At 48.7% G+C, this 15,992-nt stretch overlaps 1 long non-coding RNA gene across 2 annotated transcripts in view; it reads left to right on the top strand.

Annotated features, from left to right (window-relative positions):
- The window catches only part of LOC106506135, a 176,905-nt gene that overhangs the window by 147,117 nt on the left and 13,796 nt on the right, over positions 1-15,992 (top strand). For both annotated transcript variants that reach the window (XR_002338735.1, XR_001301227.2), the window contains exon 5: positions 4,154-4,286. This is a non-coding gene — a long non-coding RNA (uncharacterized LOC106506135). The remainder of the gene's footprint in view (positions 1-4,153; positions 4,287-15,992) is intronic.

Here is a 15,992-nt window from a genome sequence, read left to right as displayed (position 1 = left end):
ATGGATGTTCCCAGGCTAGGGGTGGAATTGGAACTGCAGCTGCTGGCCTATGCCACAGCCATGGCAATGAGGGATCCTTTGAGTTGCATCTGCAACCTACACTGAAGCTTATGGCAATGCTGGATCCTTAACCCCCTGAGCAAGGCCAAGGATTGAACCCAAATCCTCACTGACACTATGTCGGGTTCTTAACCCACTGAGCCACAACAGAACTCCTTTCTCTTCTCTTTTCTTTTTCAAGACCGGGGCCATCCACTTCTCTATCCTTTGGGAGTCTTGACCTGAGAGGTTGTTGGGCTTGATGTGAGAGCTGAGGAATGATGTATTTCAGGATAGTGAGGGTCCCAGGTCCATGGCAAATGGAAGGAGCTCAGGATTCAGAGCTAGCTGACTTGATTTCCAGCCATTGCTCTGCCTTGATAGCCTCTCTGAGCCTTAGTTTTCCTCACTTTAAAATGGGATCGTCACAGGTACAAGGTGGGGTGATGGTAAAGCCTCCTGGCAGGGTGATTGTGAGGATTTAATGGGGTCAGATATAGGGATAGGGCTGTGACTCTTTTGACTAATTGTTTTCCTAAAGGGAAAGCAGAAGCAGTTTAGATCTCAACCATCGTTTGTTGCTGGTGGCAAATTAGGACCAGAGCACCTGCTTGCCAAGGCTGAGAGGGAATTTATTTTGACTCTAACTGCCTGGGCAACTCAGCAGCCTGTGAGGTCCCCATGCACAATGGGTGTGCTGAGATAATAGCTCAAGTACTTTGTTAAAAGAGAAAAGCTCTCCACGTTTCCATTAACTCTCTGCATGGGGCAGTTTCAGCCCACTGCACCAGGTACCATTTACAGTTCAATTTCTCAGCCATGACGGACAGAAATACCTGACTCGCTTCCACTCCTCTCTGAGAACCACATGCATCCACAAACAGCAGAGATCATCAGCTCATTCCTCCCCGTTCTTTCCTGTTGATCCTCGCCCCCTCCTGATCTTTCTCCCCCTCCTGCTCTTCAAATGATAGAGCCATGAATGCATTTCACTCTGAATTTCAAAGGTCCCTAGAAGTACTTTCATTCACAGTGGGGACTGATGAGTTAATTTCTTAGGATATAAGCTGAGCACCCAGGAGCTGTTATAATTCCCTGCCCCCAACGCCAACATCACAAAGAATAGCACAGTAGCGCAGAATCTACCACTTGCATATGTTTACTTAATCACATTGGAATTCTCTTTGAACTTGACCCCAGGGGATAGAGATCACAGAACTGGCTGGTAGCTAAAATAATCCACTGAAAAAGAGTTCAGTGTCACACGAGAACTTCAGGGGCTGTTTGTGAAAAGCATGGAGCCGAGGTGACTTCTACACCATTTGATTCTGACGACAGGCTTACCCAGGGCTGGGACACCACCCACCTTAGGCTGTGGGTTGCAAAATGACTTGGAGGATATGATTTTCTTTTAAATGTGTGCTCCTACCTTGATTTTCCAAATAGCTTGCACTTAATGTGTCTGATCTCTAAAAGTGCAATGGGCAGGGGGAACCTGGGCTAGACTCATCAAGGCAAGATGGTAGAGTGGATGGTACTGTCTATTCTTGAGGTCAGAGGGTGAGGGAAAACCTTGGAATCAAAGAGGTCAGGCTGGGCAGGCCCAATGACAAGCAAAAGGGAGCACGGGGCAGGGCAGAGTGGGGCGGGGGTTAGATGTTGTGGTCTGTGCATATGGGTTGGAAAAAGAATTTTCCAGCATAGCCAGGTGAAGAGAAAGAAGAGTTTATTGAGATGAGAGATGCTGTTAGTGTAGGGGGATGACTTCCTGATAATCAGGTAGAGCCAACCCTAAGCTCACGGTCATGTCTGATCCTATAGCCCAGCGACAGCAATGTGGGATCTGAGCTGCATCTGTGACCTACACCACAACTCACAGCAACATCAGATCCTTGATACACCTGCTGATTGGTTGGGGAAAGAGGGGTCTTACAATACACTTGCTGGTTGGTTAGGGGCGTATAAGGGCCCTATAGAGGCAGGGGGGTGGGGGGAAGTCATTTACCTTTCCCAATAGGGATAGGAAGGAGTAGGCCAGGTTGCTTAAGGTGGGAGAGTGGGCATTACAATGAGATGGAAGGGGTGATGATAAGGGTGTGATAATTCTTGTCTTGGCCCGAGGCTTTGAGTTCTATCTCCTTGAAAAGGCCTTGAAGCCCCACAGTAGAGGAGACCAGAGCTTGAAATCCATAGCAGGATTCCATCAGTAGGTTCTTAGGGGGATCCACCTTATGAGACCAGGTAATGTTAATACACCCGTTTGGTGTATTCGATGGCACTTTGGTTCCAAGACCAAAACTGGCCACTGGGCCCAGACACACCAGCTCATTGCTGTGGCAAGTTCCTTGCCTGACACACGGTTTGGTTAGTGCAGGGGATGGCAAATCTGACCTGATAATTGTTTTTGTCTGGGCTGTGAGTTATACAAAAGAATGGTTTTGGTATTTTTAAAATTTCTTTTTAATGCTGCACCTGTGGCATATGAAACTTCCTAGGCCAGGGGTCACATTGGAGCTACAACTGTGGGCCTATGCCACAGCCATAGCAATGTGGGATCTGAGCCGCATCTGTGACCTACACCACAACTCAAGGCAATACCAGATCCTTAACCCACTGAGCAAGGCCAGGGATCAAACCTGCATCCTTATGGATACTAGTTGGATTCGTTTCCACTGTGCCACAATGGGAACTCTGGATTTTTGTATTTTTATTTATTTATTTTTGTTGTTGTTGCTATTTCTTGGGCCGCCCCTGCGGCATATGGAGGTTCCCAGGCTAGGGGTCGAATCGGAGCCATAGCCACCGGCCTACGCCAGAGCCACAGCAACGCGGGATCCGAGCCGCGTCTGCAACCTACACCACAGCTCACGGCAACGCCGGATCATTAACCCGCTGAGCAAGGGCAGGGACCGAACCTGCAACCTCATGGTTCCTAGTCGGATTTGTTAACCATTGCGCCACGACGGGAACTCCTGGATTTTTGTATTTTTAAATGGTTAGTATCAATGAAAAATTAATCAGTAGTCAATCTAGGAAAGAAATGGAAAAATTTCATTCAACTCAACCTGAGGATTATAACCTGCAAGACACTCTTTCAGAAAGCTCTGAGGACTGTTTTGCCTGTGAGAGGTCAAAGCACAGTTATACAGTTTGGAGACAAAGGGTTATACGCCAAATGACATATTGACAATTTATACACTCCAGATCCAGGTACAAAGCAGAAGTAGGTCATCAAGATCCCTTACAGGATTCAGAAAGAAGGTTATCTTCTAAGGAGGTAAGGGTCACTGTGACCCCTTACAAGATTAGGAATGAATGTTATCTCCTAAGGAGGTCTGGTTAATACAGATGCACAATACACACTAAAGGGGAGGAAGGAGGCCCAAACAGGCAGAGAAAAATTTTATATTTATATTTTTCTCTTAGTTTTTTTTTCTTTTTATGGCTACACCCACGGCATATGGAAGTTCTCTGGGCTAGAGGTTGAATTAGAGCTGCAGCTGCTGGCCTATGCCACAGCCACAGGAATGCTGGATCCTTAACTTACTGAGTGAGGCCAGGGATCAAACCTGCTTCCTCACGGACAATATGTCAGGTTCTTAACCTACTGAGCCACAAGGGAATGCATATTTTATATTTTTATTGTCTTTCCACAAAATATGGATTTTATTTCATATTGAAAAAAAAAAAAGAAAAATATATTGTGATATAAAATGTATGAAATTCAAATTTCAGTGTCTACCAATAAAGTTTTATCAAAACACAGCCATGCCTGCTCATTTACATAATGTCTAAGGCTGCTTTTGTGCTGCTGTGGCACAGTCAAGGTGCTGCAACAGAGGCAGTGTGGACCACAGAGCCTGAGATGTACTGTCTGGCCCTTTATAGGAAAGGTTTGCCAAGCTGTGGATTTGAGATGCACAGGTGTGAAGCACAGATTTGAGACAATTTGGGTTCTGGGTAGAATTAAGGCCAAGCAAAATGAGCATGAACTAACTGGTCTCAGTGGGAGCCAGTTTCCCAATCTGTGAAATGGGTATATTAACATTACCTGGTCTCATAAGGTGGCTTCCCCCTAACAACCTACTGATAGAATCCTCATGTGTGTTTCCAGATATTTGCATGGCTGGGAGAAGCCACAGAAATTGGCTGGAGAATGTTTGCAGACCTGGGTCATCATCTGAACCATTTGCTGAGCTCTAAAAACAGGGATCCCTGGGCTACCATTCTTTGGAGGAACTAATGAGGTAGGTCTGGGGTGGGACTGAGAGTCTATATGGTCACCGAGCTGCCTTGGGATGGGGAAGCTGTGATCCAGCCATGTACCTCGAACCACACAGGTGAAGAGACACAGGGGTTTGATCCGTCCTTCTGGGTCTGTCTTCAGTGACTCCCCTGCCTGCACCCTTTCTTCCTGAGATCACCTGGTCCCATGTTTCTTCCTTTGTCCCCACACTGAGCTCAGGCTCTCCTGTGGCATCAGTTTGTGGATACCATTCTCTGCCCTTTTAGGCTAGGGGCTTTCAAAGGCCAGATTCAGGGGCACAGTTGGGTCTCCCCACCAAAGGCCACTCCTGGTTCTACATCCATTGAGGACCGGGCAGCTGCGCCATAGGTGGGAGGTGTGGCTTTGACTTCTACATGGCTCCTCCCTGGCTGGGGGCACCCAGGAGAACCATTTAACAGTGCCTCCCCCTCCCCTATCCAAGGCCTCAATCTCCTCATCTATATTATGTGGCTTGTCCTCCTCGTCCCATAAAATTGTTATGGGGCCCAGAGAGGTAATAGTCATAAAAGCACTCTGTAAGTGGGGGACACTGTGCAGATGCAGATGGGGCTCTTAGATGTTTAATAATTCTAGTTGGCACAGAACCAGCAGGGTGTGCATTCAGCCCATACTTGGGACATTGTGTCTTACACTTTCCAAACTACTTCCCAAGGCTGTTGACTTCCCCTGTCAACGTGGATGTTGGGCTTAGGGTGACCAACACTGAAAGTGCTGTGGGAAACCCCTCAGTCCTGGGCGAATTAGTTACTTGCTCACTCTGGTTAGGCCTGACTCAGGAACTGAGATTTTGCTGACTGCCACAAGGTGATTAATCATCTGCATGCCAAGGAAGGTCCTAGAAGGGCAGGAAATTAGGGGAGTGGGCTTTTGGCATCCTGCCAAGGCCCCTTTCCTCCCGGCTAGGACCCCCCAGCTCCACTCCCAGGACCCTTCTTTTGGCCTCTGTTGAGTTGACTTGGAGCCCAATCTAAGCCTTTATTTAGAACTTGTCCACTTTTCTCCATCTCCTCCTCCCTCCCATGGCTGAGCCACTATCACTTCTTACCTGGAGGCAACTGCTGAACTTGTCCACCTGTTTCCACTCTGGCCCTCATCAAATGCACCCTCCATGGTCTACAGCAACAACACACCGATTGCCTTAAAATGCCAGTATGATCACGTAGTCTATGCCTAAATTTTTTAATGGCTACCTCAGTCCTCTTAGGACACTGAACAAACTCCTTAGCTGGCCTGCAAGGCCAGCCCCTTGTCCCTCCTCCACTATGGTCTTAGCTCTTGCCCCTCCCCCTTGCTCACCTCCTTCCTGCTTTGGGGTCTGATTCTTGGAATGCTCTTCCTCCTGCTTAGCCTGGCCAACTCCACTCCTCTCCAGGACCCAGCCCCAACATCACTTCCTCATAGAAGCTTTCCTTAGCCTTCCTGATTGGTCTGGTTTTACCTGAACTCCCTCATAGCACTTAACACAAATGTAATTCTGATTTGTATGTGTGTGGAACTACTTGTTGTCCGTCTTCCTATAAGGCTGTAAACTTAGTGAGGGTAGGAAACATATTTTTCTTGTTCTCAGCTGCATTCTCAGCAATTTGCACAATACCCAGGATATAATAGCTGCTCCATAAATATTCTTGGAACAAATAAATGAATGGATGATTGAATGTATTATCAGATGGATAGATGGATGAAGGTTGGAAGGGGTGAATGGAGGGTAGATTATGATTGGATTGTGGTTGGAAAGATAAATGGAATGAATGTGGGTAATTGGAAGAATAAGTGGTTAGATGAGTGGATGGATGAGATGGATGGTTGGATGGAAGTGCAGTGGTCAGGGCCTCCTGAGACCCTTCCTGGCTCCCTGTATCATCCTCATTCCATTTGTGCTCTTGTTTTGTTCTCATCAACAGTAATAGCTACCAGTACTCCTGGCAAAGGGGACACACCTTTCCCCATATCTTTGGAAAGATGGTTGCCTCAAGGAGGCAGCAGAGTAGTTGGCAGACCCCAACCTGCTCTGACCTCTTTTTAACCAAATTCTACTCCATGTTAGGATCACTTGGGTGTTTTCTAGGAATATGGCCCTCAGTAGCTGCTGAGGTTCTGCGCTCTCATCCCCTGGACTGGGACCTCCTAGGTCAGATTCTGCAATGTGAATGGCAGAAGCCAGTTGTTGGTGCTGGTGCCTTAGCCCCAAACACACTGAGCCCTACTTATCCCCTAAAGCAGAGGTTAGCAAATCTTTTCCACACAGGACCAGACAGTAAATATTTAGGCCTTATAGACCATATGGTCTTTGTTGCAACTACTCAACTCTGCTTTTGAAGCATGAAAGCAGTCGTAGAGAATATATAAATGAGTGACTGTGTTCTGATAAAACTTTACAAAAGCAGGTACATTTGGCCCAGAGGATATAGTTTTCTGACTCCTTCCTTAGAGTAGTAGCTTTCAAAGTGTAGTCTTTGGATCAAAAGCATTAGCATTACCTGAGAACTTATATGTAATACAGGTTCTTGGGCCCTGCCCTAGACCTAATATATCAGGACAAATATTTTCTGTTTGTACCCCACTTCCTTCTGGGACTCCAATTACATATATGTTAGGCTGCTGAAAATTGTTCCAGAGCTCACTGAATCCCTTTTAATTTTTTTTTCTTTAATTCATTTCGTTTTAAATAATTTCTACTGCTGTCTTCGAGTTCACTAATCTTTTCTTTTGCAGGGTCTGATCTTCCATTAATCCCATCTAGTATTGCTTTTTAGTCTGAGACAATGTAACATTCATCTCTAGAAGTTTGATTTTGGTCTTTTAAAAACATTCCCCAGGAGTTCCCATCGTGGCGCAGTGGTTAACAAATCTGACTAGGAACCATGAGGTTGCGGGTTCGGTCCCTGCCCTTGCTCAGTGGGTTGGGGATCTGGCGTTGCCGTGAGCTGTGGTGTAGGTTGCAGACGTGGCTCGGATCCCGCGTTGCTGTGGCTCTGGTGTAGGCTGGTGGCTACAGCTCCGATTGGACCCCTAGCCTGGGAACCTCCATATGTCACGGGAGCGGCCCAAAGAAATAGCAAAAAGACAAAAAAAAAAAAACAACCAAAAAAACATTCCCCAGGAGTTCCCATTGTGGCTCAGTGGTTGACAAATCCGACTAGGAACCATGAGGTTGTGGGTTTGATCCCTGGCCTTGCTCAGTGGGTTAGGGATCCAGTGTTGCCATGAGCTGTGGTGTATGTAGCAGACACGGCTCGGATCCCGTGTTGCTGTGGCTCTTGTGTAGGCCGGCGGCTGCAGCTCCGATTAGACCCCTGGCCTGGGAACGTCCGTATGCCACGGGAGTGGCCCTAGAAAAGGCAAAAGGACAAAATAAATAAATAAATAAATAAATAAATAAATAAAACATTCGCCATGTTTTTATACAACTTTTCAATATACAGAATACAGTTACAATAATTGCTTTAATGTCTTTGTGTGCTAACTCAAAGATATCTGATATAGATGTTAATCTGTGTCAATTCTGGGTTGATTTCATTTGATTGCTTTTGTCCCCCTCACTATAGTCATGTTTTTCTGCTTCATTACATGTCCAGGAAACTTTGATTAGATGTTAGATATTGTAATTTTACCCTGTTGGGTGCTAGATATTTTTAGATCTTGAGGTTTTTTCCTGGGATGCAGTCAAGCTATATTTTGACTCTTTTGAGTCTTGCTTTTACAATTTAGTAGGCAGGAGCAGAGCAGTGCTGTCTGGGTTAATTATTCTTTACTAATGAGGCAAGACTCTTCTGAATACTCAGTGTCCACAAAGTTTTCCAGTTTGGAGGTGGGAACAGGCACTGTTCCTGGCCCTCCTTTTGGAAGGTCCTTTCCATGACAGTGGGTAGTTTCCTCATGCACAAGCTGATCAGTCTCAGCACACACTCTGCAACCCTCTGCAGGATGCTGGAGTTCTCTCTGTACAGCTCTCGTCTCTCCAGGAGCCTGTCCTTTGACCTCTAGCCGCATGCATCTCCCTGAACTCTTAGCTCCATCTCTTTAACTCAGAGAGTCCCCTGGGCTCTTGGGTTCCCCTTGGGTTTCCCTTTTCTGCACTGCCTCTGGAGACTTTCTGAAAGCAGCAAGCTAGGGCGCTCTTAGGTCTTATCTTGTTTATTTTCTGTGTCTCAGGATCGCTGTCCATCATTACTTGATGTCTGATAGTATTGAAAAGCCTCACTCCATCTTGGTCAAATGCACTTCTATAAGCAGACATGTTGATCTTTGATATTCTGATTGACCACAAGTAGTAATTCAGACTTTATAAGTGTTAGAACATTTGATTTCTCAGAAACGCCAGTGAAGTAATTTTCGTTTTAGAGCTGAGGAAACTGAGGCTCCGACAGGTGAAGTGACTATTTGCCTGGCCCCCAAGCTCTCATATTTTCATTACTTGTTGCTGCTCCCCTTCTGCATCTGCCAGCCCCTGCTAGGATATCTCCCATAGGAACTAAAGCAAACCCTGGGATTGCAGTAGGCAGGGTTAGATCCTCCTGATATTTAAAATGTGGGCTGGGAGCCAGCATTGTCTGCATCCCCAGGAGCTTGTTAGAGATGCAGAGCCTCGGCCCCTCCCAGGCCTGCTGAATCAGAACCTGCACGTCAGCAAGATCTCAGGTGATTTTTTTGTGTGCATTACAATTTGAGACACATTAAGTCAGAAAATAGTTCCTGTGCCTTGATCTCTTGAGCCCAGTCCAGGCTCTCTGGGAGCACAGAGCTGAGCAGAACAGGGAGGAGGCACAGCCAGAAACTGGGGCCCACACCCATGGTGAGCCAGTAGGTCCCCACCTTTCTTCCAGTGGCAGTTCATGTGCCTGTCACAGCTCACACTGGACAGGGCTCCCAGGGAAGCTGGTTGGACTTGGCCTCTGCCCTCTGGGAGTTTGTCTAGACCATGGTTTTCCAGGAAGCTGTGACTCACCCTGCCTTCAGCCACCTGCCAGGTGCTGGCCTGGCTGGAGGCCAGTGGGTTGAGTTCTGGGAGAAGGCAGGAAAGCCTCTGGGGGAGGGGAGCAGGAAGGGAGATGATGGTGATTCGGAGCAGCTGCTGGCCTTGGTGCTTCCCTGTGGCTCTGGCCCAGACTGGCTGGGGGGCACTGCAGCATTACCTGCCACACTCCCCTGCCCTCTGCTTCAGCCACAGCTGGACGCGTCTCTCCAAACTTGCCTTCTGAGCCTTCGTCTCTGCACTTGGAGGACATTTCGGAAAAAGCCTCCCTACTCCTTCTCAGCAGGACAGGACAGAGCTGATGGTCCTAGTGGACCAAAACCACAGGGGAGGAGAAGGCAGACCTGTTTATTGCTTGTTTATTTTCTGTGAGGCCCTTACCTGGTGATCCGCATAAATTGTCCCCTGGAGTTCCTGTGTGGCTCAGTGGGTGAAGGATCTGGCATTGTCACTGCAGGGGCTCAGGTTGCTGCTGTGGCGTGGGTTCAGTCTCCAGCCCCGGAACTTCTGTGTGCTGCGGCACTCTGTAACCTGTCTCTAGGATTAGTGTTTCCAGACTCCTCTAACCAGGATCCACACCTGTACAACACTTATGAACCATACTGCAGCCAGGTGCCAGGAAAAAAGGAACTGGCACAGCTGCAAAGTCAGAAAGCCCTGGCTTCGGAACCGGCAGGCACCATGTATGAGCTGCCTGGCTATTGGCACACTTAGAAGCTTTGAGCCTCAAATTCTTCATCGAGATTGGGGTGACAGTAAAACAAGGGGGTTTCAGTAAAACAAGTTCATGTACTGGCCAGGTGTGATGGTTCCGTTTTTGGTCCACTAGACTGGGTCGTGGGATATCCAGATATTTGGCCAAACACTTGTAGGTGTGTCTGTGAGGGTGTTTCCAGAAGAGATGAGCATTTGAATTTGGCGGACTCAAATAACTAAATAATCCAGGCTACACCTAATTGAACTGTGAATACAGGCTTCATTTATCTGGAGTTTTGCTTCAAAGAACTACTTTTGTTAAGGCAGCCCTGCGTCTTATGACAGTAACTGAAGCCACTGAGAAATGACTCCACTGTGATATTTAGCAAATTATTTTTATCTGATGGGTAAACTCACATTAGTGCAGCTGTTCATGTCGAAGAGAAGGGAACAGAGTGAGGGGTGTTTGGGGCGCCTGCTGGGCTCGCTTCATCAAAGGTGCCTTGTTGTCTGGTGTCTGTCTCCGGTTGTGCTATTTCTGCGGGGCTGAGTTGTCACTGACGTGTCGCTGGTGGCAATAATAAAACTTAAAGAAAGTGGGAGTATCCTGGTTCAGTGAGAGGGCCTGGACTAAACAGGTGAGGCAGTTTTCTGCATGAAGGAGGGCCTTGGCTCCAATTTCACTTTCCCAAGCCTCATGCCAGACAGGCTTCCCACCCCTGCATCGCGTGTTCTTTTTTTCCTGCATAACTCATGCCCAAGGCAGAGAACACCAGCTGCCTCCTCCACTGGCCGGTTGGGTCACCTGCCACTGGCACTGAGCTCCTCCAGCAGAGGTCCCTCCGGAATCATCGCCTTCATAATTGCTCTTCCCTCGGCAGGATTCTTCCCTAGGCTTCCCCTGGCTTTCCCAGGGCATGTGCGTGGCTGTCTCCTCACCATTCAGGCTGCCGCTGAAATGTCACCTCCTCAGAGAAGCCCTCCCTGACCCCACCAGGGAGGTAGCCCCCACCCCACCAGCGGTCTCATCCAAGGTCAGCCAAGTGAGTGAGCCGTTTCAGACACCTGGCTCAGCCTAGCTGCAGGTGGCTGCAGCTGTCGCCACATTGGACTATAAGGACAGGAACAGCCAAGTGAGAACCGCTCAGCTGAGCCTCGTCAACTCACTGAGCGTCGTCACCCCCTGTGGTAAAGCCACTGAGTGTTAGCTAGTTTCCTCATCACAACTCTGGGAGGACGGACATTCTTCCTCCCTTTAGAAAGGAGGAAGCAGAGCCACGGAGAGGCGAGTCAGCCCCCACAATCATGCCGCGAGGCCTGAAGCTCCTTATTGTGTCGAGGGGAAACTCAGGTTCTGAGGGATTAGAAAGACTGGCCAGGAGTCCCCCGCTGGTGGCTGCCCAATGGGTTCAAGGCTGGAGCTCCCTGCCCCCACCCTCTCCATGGCTCTGCCCTTCCTGTCGAGCGTGGCTCTTTTCCAGCCCAGCTTCTGCATGTCTCCCCCCGCCCCCCCGGCCCTTTCCAGGGAGCCCCTCCCTCCCTGAACAAGCAGCAGGGGCTAAAATTTTGTGCACGTGGCACTAGGAACCGAGCCGGGCGAAAATAAATCCCAGATGGAGCAAAGAGCTAAACAAACAAACAACTAGAATAGAATCTTTGCAGAAAATATAAGAGAATATTTTTGTCATTCTCGGGAGTGTCAGCTTTCCTCACCGAGTCACAAAACCCAGAGGCTCCCAAGGAAAAGCCTGACATCCTTGACGATATACAGCGAGAAAACCTTCAGATTGACAGAGGCCCTTGAGTAGAGTGAAGCACAACCACAGACCAGAGAAAATTGTTTTCTTCATATCCAACAGAGAATTAAGTTTCAAAATAGTCAATGAAGAGTTCCCATCATGCTAATGAATCCGACTAGTAACTAGGAGGTTGCGGATTCGATCCCTGGGCTTGCTCAGTGGGTTGGGGATCTGGCATTGCCGTGAGCTGTGGTATATGTAGGTCGCAGACTCAGCTTGGATCTGGCATTGCTGTGGCTATGGTGTAGGTCAGCAGCTGCAGCTCTGATTGGACCCCTAGCCTGGGAACTTCCATATGCCTCATGTGTGGCCCTAAAAAGCAAAATAAATAAATAAATAAATAATTAAAATAAAAAAAAGAATATTCAATGAGGGAGTTCCCATCATGGCTCAGTGGTAATGAATCCAACTAGTATCCAAGAGAGTGCAGATTTTATCCCCGGCCTTGCTCAGTGGGTTAAGGATCCGGCATTGCCATGAGCTGTGGTGTAGGTCGCAGACACGGCTCGGATCCTGGGTTGCTGTGACTGTGGGGTAGGCTGGCAGCTGTAACTCTGATTAGACCCTTAGCCTGGGAACCTTCATATGCTGTGGGTGTGGCCTTAAAAAGAAAAACAAACAAAGAAACAATATTCAACGTTGAGCAGAGACAGCTTCCTCACACCCCCAAATAAAAACCATAGTTTAGTGTTAGGTTTGCCGAGGGAGGAACGCACAAGGCCAAGGTGGTCAAGCAACAGAGATTGATGAAGGCATCAGAGGGGCACGGGCTGAGCTCAGGATGGTGCCAGCCCTGACTGTGAGGAGGTGCCAGGCTTATAAAGGACCTGTGCTGGGAATCTGGCTGAATGGAGTTCATGGCGGGAATGTGGGGCAGGAAGGATGAAGGAGGGGAAGGTCAAGGGCGGGTTAGGGGGTCGAGTCCCATGACAGAGGGCACTGAATCCTTGCGGGAGGTTAATCTATGCAGGCGGTTGTTTTCCACAGGCCGTTGTTGCTTGCTGCCCAACTCAGCCTCCACATTCGGGCAGAGGGTGTCCATAGCAGGTCTCCAAGGTCAGCAGCCACACTTGGGGGGTGGGGGGTCTGTCTCTGTCCTCCTGGGAACCTATCACTCAGGAGTTCCCACTGTGGGGCAGTGGGATTGGAGGTGTCTCTGTGGCACTAGGACACAGGCTCAATCTCTAGCCTGGCACAGTGGATTAAAAGGATTGGTGTTGCTGTACCTTTGGCATGGATCTGATCCCTGGCCCGGGGAACTCCATGTGCCTTGGGGCAGCCAAAAAATCTATAGCTCAAACACATCACTTGAGGGCTCGCACCACTGGCATATGGAAGTTCCCGGGCCAGGGATTGAACCCATGCCGCAGCAGTAACCAGAGCCAGGTTCTTAACCTGCTATGCTACCAAGGGAACTCCTGACCTCAGCTGTTTTGCTTTCCATCTCATAGAGGAAGGTGTTTCAGGGCTGACAGGAGGGTTCCACTGTGATCAGAGACCTGGCTGCTTCTGTCTTTCGGCTTCACCATTGCTAGAGAGTAGCTTTTGTCCTCAAGTTTGCCTCTGCTCCAAAATGATTGTTGGGGCACCAGCCATCACATCTATATTCTAAGCAGGAATCTCCTCCAAAGAGGAAGAAGAGGAAGAAGGAAGAGCGAAAATGTGCATCTCAGCTTTCTGTTCTTTGTGGCTATCATACCCAGTAACCTCTGCTCATATTTCATTGACCAGCACTTAGTCACTCAGGGGCAAGTGAGGTTGAGAAATGTAGTTTCTAGCCGGACACATTGCGGCCCTGAATTAAACAAGAGTTCTGTTTCTAAGGAAGAACGGGAGAATAAATCCTGATAGGGAACCAGCAATTTCTGCCTCTCATAGCATGGCAGTCAAGGCCTTGAGTAAACTTTCAGAGCCAGTGAGTTCATCTCTTGCTGCCTTGCACGCCTGGCTCACGCATCAGAGGACGTGGAAAGTCGGTATTTGGCTCTGTAAGGCTTGCGGGCTCTGACTTGGATAACCAGCACCTGAGCCAAGCCCGAGCATCCTGCCTCCCCGCTCAGCATTTCTGCCGCTTCCAAGGCAGCACTTGGAAACCCGCATGAAGGGCAGAGCTGCTAAGGGCTCCTATTCTGTTCCCCAGTGAGTAGGGCTGTCTCCGCGGATGCTGTGGGTGCCTTTGTGATTCATCCTTTCGGCTGGGCAACCTCACAAATCACATATCGGGTCTAATTTTTAAAGCTGTTTTCATGACTGGTTTTCCACTGAATCCCCTAGAGCTAACAATATATAATCAGTTTTCCTTAACAAATGACCTCCTTTAACTTCATTAGTTCATAATTAATTTGCTAGCATGTAGCAAGATAATTAACACTCCTGATTAGAGACAGGCAAAAGAAGGAACTTCTGGTTTTTTTTCTTGGCTAAGGCAAATATTGATTAAAATCCGAGCTGTTTTCTAATTTTCCTTACAATTTAATTCATTGAAGGTGGTGGTTGGTGATTTGTAGGTTTTGTTTAAAACATTAAAGTGGAGGCGAGATGAATGGGTCTTACCACAGCATTTTATTACCTACTCAGGCTTTGGATACTTTTGCTTTCTTTTCCTCTGATATAAAGACATGAAACCAGAGCATCAAGTGGCGGTTGAATTATGTTTAATGGATGCTTAAATAGCTGGAGAGACTTAGCTCGTCAGGAGGGGAAGAGGAGCAGAGGGGAGGGGAGGGCTGGGTGGGGAGAATGGAGAGGGCCGCAGGGCCCAAGACTGACCATCCGGATCACGAGCAGTCTTCTTGAGTGGTCTGGTCCTTGCAGTTTATGAGGCCCTTTCACTCCTGGATCTCACTTGTCCCCACACAGCTGTAGGATGGGGATGGCGAGGAGGGTCCCACCTCCAGAGGCCTCAGCATCCCTGATCCGTAAACAGGCCCAGAGAAGTGAGGCCTGTTGAGCAAGTGGTCCCAAACCTGGAATTGCGCCCTCTGCAGGCCAAAACCTGAGTCTTCCTCTCCTTGGTGAAGATGGATGCAACTATTGGCTGATTCTGGGGTCTTTTTGTGTGTTTGTTTTTATTTTTTTTTAATTTTTATTTTGCTTTCTCAGGGCCACGCCTGCGGCATATGGAAGTTCCCAGCCTAGGGGTCGAATTGGAGCTGCAGATGCCAGCCTATGCCACAGCCACAGCAATACAGGATCCTTGACCCACTGAGTGAGGGTAGGGATCGAACCTGCATTCTCATGGATACTAGTTGGGTTCCTAACCCACTAAGCCACAACAGGAACTCCTATCTGGGCTTTTTATATTTTGGCTGCACCTGCGCATTATCAGAGAGTTAAGCCTGGTGCCAGGCCACCAGCTTCATGGAGCTCACACTCTCAAGCCCCTGCACTCTGTGCCCTGGTGGGTTCCACTCCCACCAGGCCCTGCATCAGGGCTCACTAACCTCTGTCTCAAGCTTACTCCCAGCCTGGCCCTGTGCTGATCGTGTTTTATGCACTATTTAATCCTTACAACCTGGTGAAATGGGTGTTATTGGTATCTCCATTTTTACTGACGAGGAAATTGGGGCTTAGAGAGGGAGTAACTACTCCGAAGTCACAAGGCTGTAGTGGCAGATTTGGTTGGAGTCCTGGCTGGATGGTTCCTGGGCTCTTAAGACAGAATCCCAGACTCCCCAGGAAGAGAAATGCTTGGATCGGGACATCCCCTACCCAAGGTCTGCTTGCTTGGCCTGCCCCAGCCAGGGTTTCCTGGTTCAGGGCAGGGGAAGGGAGAAAGCACAGTGCTGGGTGTGGCTTGGGAACGCCTGCATGTGAGTGGCTCCGGTGGGGAGGGCGGGCGGCATAGGAAGGAAGCGAGGAATCTCCTCGCTAGGTCTTGTCAGGCGGGCAGACCCTGCCAAGGAAAACAGGGATGCTCTCACTTTGCACCCTTTTGGTGTGTGTGTGCTTTTTTAGGGCTGCACCTGCAGCATATGGAAGTTCCCAGGCTAGGGGTCAAATCTGAGCTACAGCTGAGGGCCTATGCCAGCGCCACAGCCATGCCAGATCTGAGCCAGATCTGCAACCTACACCGAAGCTCATGGCAACGCTGGATCCTTCACCCACTGAGCGACGCCAGGGATCAAACCTGCATCCTCATGGATACTAGTTAGGTTCCTAACCCGCTGAGCCACAACAGGAATTTCTGTACCCTCCC

The sequence above is a fragment of the Sus scrofa genome, chromosome 14 (genome assembly GCF_000003025.6).
Source record: "Sus scrofa isolate TJ Tabasco breed Duroc chromosome 14, Sscrofa11.1, whole genome shotgun sequence".
NCBI classification, from domain to species: domain Eukaryota; kingdom Metazoa; phylum Chordata; class Mammalia; order Artiodactyla; family Suidae; genus Sus; species Sus scrofa.
Note: the sequence above shows the minus strand (reverse complement) of the source record. Positions and strands in the feature narration are given on the sequence as shown.